This window comes from Nicotiana attenuata, unplaced genomic scaffold (assembly GCF_001879085.1).
Source record: "Nicotiana attenuata strain UT unplaced genomic scaffold, NIATTr2, whole genome shotgun sequence".
NCBI classification, from domain to species: domain Eukaryota; kingdom Viridiplantae; phylum Streptophyta; class Magnoliopsida; order Solanales; family Solanaceae; genus Nicotiana; species Nicotiana attenuata.
The window spans coordinates 106494-113260 of NW_017673176.1; the positions used below are offsets into that span (position 1 = coordinate 106494).

The 6767-nt window shown below is 34.9% G+C and overlaps 1 long non-coding RNA gene across 1 annotated transcript in view; it reads right to left on the reverse strand.

Moving 5' to 3' along the window:
* Positions 1-4963: 4963 nt before the first annotated feature.
* The window catches only part of LOC109215643, a 2535-nt gene continuing 731 nt past the window's right edge, over positions 4964-6767 (reverse strand). Inside the window, exon 2 of the long non-coding RNA XR_002066385.1 lies at positions 4964-5178. This is a non-coding gene — a long non-coding RNA (uncharacterized LOC109215643). The remainder of the gene's footprint in view (positions 5179-6767) is intronic.

Genomic DNA, 6767 nt, shown 5'->3' on the forward strand with positions numbered 1-6767 from the left:
CTCTGAATCCTCCATTAACTGAATCCAACCATGCACGCAAGTCGATACTCATATTATAAAGCTATTCGAGACCGTATGCCACCGAACGGAGCTTAGATTCTCAAAAGACCGGCCGGGTCGTTACAATAGTATTATCCCGAAGTGGATCAGGCAAATAACTCCTGATGTTCCCTGATGAGACGTGAGCCCTAGCGACAATATATTATATAAGAGGTTTCAAGTTATCAGTGGTAGATTATAGTTCAACATTAAGGTGAATCAACTATAGATGGATAAAAGTTCCAAAGTATAAGATGAGATTAGGTCGTCATTCTTAAGATGAACAGTAGTAATAAGGAAGTATTAAAGGACTTAGATTTATATATATATAGGAAAAGCAGCGAGAGAGTAACCTAGAGTTGGATAGCAAACATCGATAATAACAAAACTGAAGTAAGTGTTATGGTATAGTATAACCCACTTAGATGTAGTAAAACCAAAAGGGTAGATAATCGAGGTTGTGAAACAAGATGTAGCGATAGTCGTAAATTCAACAAAGTACCAACCAGAGGAACCGATTGTAATAGTTCTATGTAAGTTAACAAAATGAGGCCTAGAGATTAGCTAAAATATGGAGGAAAAAGGAGAGAAGAGTCACATAGGAGCACATACATAGATAGAGTCGTACAGGCTGCACGACAGAAAGTAGCAACAGTAACGAGATTGGAAGAATTCCGACCACAGGTCGTGGTGCGAGAAAGAGGCCTAAAGGGGGGAATCCCCTCGGCTTTGGATTTATTCACAGAATAGTTGCCTAGATGTCAAGGACAAGAATTCGCAAGAGCTATAGGTTATGAGACTGATAAGCACATCTGTCAACATTCGAGGACGAATGTTCCAAAGGGGGAATAATGTTACACCCCATATTTTCGTACGTGAGAGTACGTCGTAAGTTAATTGATGTAAGCTCAGAAATGAGATCATCTTTGAAAGTAACATAAAGTAAGTTAATCATGTTAACTTGGAGGTTACAAATATTTAAAATCATGAACTGCAAGTACCAAGAGGGTTGGAAGGCTTAGTTACTGAACGAATTGAAGAAAATAGGTTTCGTCGAAAGTCGACAAGTTGGGAATGTTATAACATGTACTTCTGGGGTGAGACTAAGTTTCATAACAAGATGAAGGAGGTTATGTTATGTGTTATTTTAGTCGTTTGATAGTCGTATGTTATGTTTTGAAGTCAAGCGAGTTGTGGAACAAAAGTTTGCAAAGGTCATCACAAGTTACATTCATAAATGTGCTGAAATTTAGGTCAAATTTATCTGAGCTTTTCTCCCAATAATGTTGGAATTACGGGATGATCCACCTACCAAATTGAATATCTACAAGTCATTTTCTAACACATTAAACCTTTTGTCAATACGATATTGGAGTAAAGAGATATTTGCGTTTTTGCGAGACTGCGCAGACTGCATACGTGACAAGTAGGTGTGTCACCTACTTGCTTAAATGAAAGGACGAAACATGTCCAAAAAGGAGCTAGTTTGGGTCGGCTAAAGAGACCTATTAAGGGCTGTTCCTTCAGATATTACACTCATAATAGAGCAAAACTATCAGAGGTACACCCCAGAAAAATTCTCCCAAAATTCAATATAAAACCCTAAATGATTTTCTCTTCTTTTCAAGTTCTAGTTGGGGAAAAACCTAACGGTTGAAGAACCAAGATAGGGATGATATATTCACCAAATAAGGTAAGTATATTGCCCTCTTTCATCCAATTTTTTTGCTGTAAAAGTAGAGAGATTCGTTCAATAATTGTAAGAACTCACAGGACGGTGATCTCAAGCCGTGAGTTCGAGTTGTTAAACTTGTAATAGACTGTTTTGTGGGTTGTTTCATGTTGCTATTGGGTTGTCTCTTTTGCTACTATTTTTGTGGAGTTTTGGAGGAGAAAGGGTGTGGAGAAACACCACATAATGGCAGGATGGTTGTCTGATTGTTCGTCGTAATATTTTCGGGTTGTTTGACACTATTAGAGTTGTCGTTTTGTGTATGAATTAATTGGGTTGTGTGAGCTATTTTGTGATGGATATAATTCTGGGAAATGATATATACATGTTGTTATTATTGTGTTCTTGTTGTTGTTGGTGTTATGTCGAATTGGGAGGAAGTAAAGATTATAGGGGAGATGCTGCCCATTTTATTATAAAATAAGCTTGTTGTACGTTGTGCGATAGTTTTACCTTCCATAACTTGATCATAGTATTGTTATCATTGTTGTAGATTAAGGTGCAACGAGACGAGTTTAACGAGGTTATTGGACAGATTTTAATAAGGTATGTTAAGGCTAAACCCTTCCTTCATTTTGGCATGATCCCACAACGACATGTGTTTGATAACGAGACATAAAGAGAAGTTCGTATTTCTGAATTCATTCACATTATCCTAGTCTCATAAGTTATAGTATTCTCCCTTATTGGGACTTTCCGTTCAGTTAAGTATTATCTTCTTTCACTCAACAGATATATACACAGTATTATAGTATTTTTCACCACCATCGAGCTATAATCGGTAGGCAGGCCCCTATTGAGCAACCTCTGATCAGATGGTAAGTTATATACCGAGCCTACTGTGGCCGAGCGCCTATGAGTGAGCTACTACGGCAGAGCAGTTACACATATCGAGCCTTATAAGGCCGGACAACTATTTTACTTACGATATTAAGAGATTTGAGTCAGTATCAACAGGTAAGCATATCTTCAGATTATCTTTGACTCCTAGTTACTTTCATTTATTATATTATCAGTTCAGTTTCAGCTTTCAGTTATTCTATTGCCTTACATACTCGGTACATTATTTCGTACTGACGTCCCTTTTGGCGGGGACGCTGCATTTCATGCCTGCAGGTCCTGATTGACAGCTGGATAGACCCTCCCAGCAAACAGATTCAAACACCAGCTTGGTTGGTAAGCTCCACTTCCTCGGAGTTACCAGGTCTAGACCTTGGAGTCCATTTTATATATACAGCTTTAATGGATAGGTCGAGGCCCTGTCCCGACCATGGTACAGTTCATTTATCTCTAGAGGCTTGTAGATGAGTTATGTATATTTTGTATAGCAGTACATGTTCGTGGCAGCTTCGTCGGTCTGCACAATTATATATATATCGGCTTTTGGGTATATTTACCCCTCAGATGAGAGAGACGTTACTTTCAGATGATTCGGAATATCGCCTCATCGGCCTAAGTTGAGGGTTACCCCTCCAAAGTTCACAGTAATAGAGTGATACGCTCGGGCCTAGTATGGCACCGGATACCAGGCATGCCTCTTCAGCTTTGGGGCGTGACAGTTCTCTTTAGACTTCACTACTCAACCAGAAAAGCACTCATGTATAATGTTACATGGTAAATGTAAGCTAAAGCCCAAATATCCTATGTGATTCCTTTTTCCCTTTTTGCTCTTTTAGACAATTAATTGTGGCATTTGAATCTCCAAAACTTTAGACCAAGTCTTTGCTTCTAAGTCCAATAAATGGTAAAGGAGAAAGCAAGAGAGGGGGATGAAAAAAGCAGGACAGAGAGCCTACTTTGTCTTTCTCTTTGAACTTTGAAGGGAGTACCATCCTGATTTTCAGTTGCCTTTAATTTCTTTTTTTTTTTTTTAATAATAATTTTCTCCTTCTCTTTTTCTTTAAAATTTTGATTGCCATGCTTGAGAATCAGGGAATCTCTCCACTTAGTTTTACAACAAGTTTGAACGGACCAAAGACCAAAACAGTTCTCACACCAAAGAATCTAATGAAAAGGACTAACACAAGGAGGCAATCCTACCTTTTTCCCTTTTCCTTTTTTAACCCTGCCAAGACACTTTTAAATGGTGGAGTTGCTTTAGTTAGTGTGGTGGAATAAATGGGATCATTTCATCATTAATTAGAGGTGTTTACTTCGAACGGGAATAGAGAAATTCCTAATAAGGAACACTTTCTTCTTTAATAAACACTACACTGTGCAAATCAGAGTTAATTATTAGTCGAATCAGTGGACTAAATACCATATGATTATACCCAAAAAAAGAAGAAGTAAAGCTACTTTTTTTGTCACAAGCCAAAACAACGTAATTGACAGGATTCGTGACAGAGATGCATAAACAATAAAGCTAGCTATAACCATCAACAATATCGTGATATAAATGAGATTCTTTTATTCTTAACTAGAAATAACGGGTTTGACCCATGAATAGAGATCAATCCCGGTAGCAGTGGCGGAGGCAGGATTTCCTCTAAGGGGATTCAAAAAAAAAGTTAAAAAATTAAAAGAAATTGTGGCCAATGGGAATTGAACCAATATACTTCACAAAGGTTTTGAACCCCCTTGACTATTAAGTTATGCTTTTGCGTTACGTTAAGGGGATTCAATACATAATATATAGAGAAAAAACAAAATTTTGCTTTATATATACCGTATAATTTTTCGGGAAAGTAGGTTGGGATGAACTCTCCTTCCGCCCCCTAAATCTGCACCTGCCTGGTAAGGAACGTTTTCCGCCCTTAATTACTCCTATTCCGATACGAATTTGAATTTGTCATACTAGTGAATTTCAGATGATCAATAAAAAAAGATTAAAGCTAATTTTTTTGTCACAAAGACAAAGCTGCTAGTAATTGACAAGACTGTTGACAGAGATTCGAACAATATATATTATACAAATGCATGGCTGCTGAGATATGCATTAATTCCCGTTACACACTCTCCATTAACTTTATTCTTTGTTCTTCTTTCTTCCTCCACACCATGCAAAACTTTATCTCTCTATCTTTCCCACCAAACTAATAGATACAAACACTCTAATTAATATTCTCAACCCTTGGGTGTTGGATGTAAATATGGGATTCTCTGCCCAATATAATGACCAATCATCTTTTGTTTCTTGTGTAAGACAAAATTAACTATCCTTTTCATTCCATCTCCAAAGATTCTAAAGAATTTTTTCAGCATTTAAACAAAATAATCTAACAAATTAAAGTGGGGTTTCTGAAATTTCATCAATATTTCACAGTATTTATAGACTTCCCATTTTAAATAACTACATACAAGAAAGGAAACTTTCCACATTCCTGGCTAGAGGTCCTTCTGTTCATGGCTTGCCAAGTTCTTCCTTTGAAACTTGACCGTGTGGCTGACGAGAATTTCCCGCTCTTCTGTTATAGAGACAAACATAAATAATTTTTAGGCTAGTGTATTTTGTTCTAATTATATTAAGAAAAAAAAATATACAACATCCATTAAATTTTAATTTCATAAAGTTATAGGATATATTATGGTTCTTATCTATACACAAATGATGTGCTGAAGATACAATTAAGTAAATAAAAATATGCCTTCCTAATAATTTAAGATTTCAGATGAGATGACGAATAATTCAATATGGTGGTATTGAAACGGAGAATAGAAGTTTCTGGGTATAATCTCCGCCTGCCGTCCATTGTTTTTTTTTTTTTTAAACAAAAGTAATTTTCAAAGACATCTAAAAATATAATTAAGTACATAAAAATATATCATTTATAATATCTTAAGCTTTTAAATGAAATGAACACGCAATAAAGCACGATGGACATAGAAATTAAACTCTTTGATTAAAGAAAAGGGTTGTGGTAGAGGTCTTTGCATATAAAATACCATTTATGGATAATGTTTTATGATGATATAATTGGATGAAAGTAATGATAAAGAAGAAAAAGAAACAAAATGAGAAAAGAAAGATGGCATTAAAAGGTAAAAGGCCTTGTAAATGCAGAGAACAAAATGAAAGGTTAATTAGCAGCTTTAATAAGCTTTTTTTAGAAGAGAATAAAGACGACAGACACAAATGCTTTAATTTTCTGTGTCTAATTTTATACATTAACTTAAAACTTAGAAGTTACACTGCTACGTACAGAAAACTAAAGATTTGATATATAACAGAATCTGAAAACGGTTTGTTTTTTTTCTTTTTCGGTAAAAAGCATGCAAGCACCTACAAACTTTAGTTGAACTTTTTCTTTTCGTTAACATTTAGATTTAATATCAAAAATTAAATTTAAAGAAGACATAAAAGAGGAGAAGAAAAAAAGAAAGAAAGAAAGAATAGATATCCAAAAATATTTAGGTACCTTGAAGTTCAAAATTTAGAATTAATAACCAAAAAGGCAAAAATGTTTAAATTGGTCACGTATCCATAAACTGAAATTTATACTGATACTTGTTATGGATTAGAAAGGAACTGGACAGACACAATTCATTTACAAAAATTCTATCAGGTTGCAGTAGTTGGACTACCAAAAAAATAAAATAAAGAAGAAGAAGAATCAAAGATATATAGGATGTAAGGAAGGTAAGAGAAAGAGAGATTTTGAAGTAGTTCAAAATTTGAAGTTAAGATAATCATAAGTAAATCTCTATTAATTGAGATAAGTAGTAATAATTGAGAAATAGTAAAACTATATAATTCTCATGTTTTTTTAGTTTAGTTTTCTCATTTTATCCTTAATGGCGTAGACCAGGGCTAGTCAACGCCCCAAAGTACACAAAATACCGCCGGTACAGAGCAGGTCAGAAAGCTTGACATGACATAAGTTCGACATAGAATGTCATGGCATGCCTAAAACTACAAGTTTTAGAAGTTTTTTCATTTTTTCTTAAATTTTATGCCCAATTAAATATCACCAGATAAAATAAAACGGGAAAATAATGTAATTAACACGCTATAAGATGTTAAAATACAATAATATTGTCTGTAATATATATATAT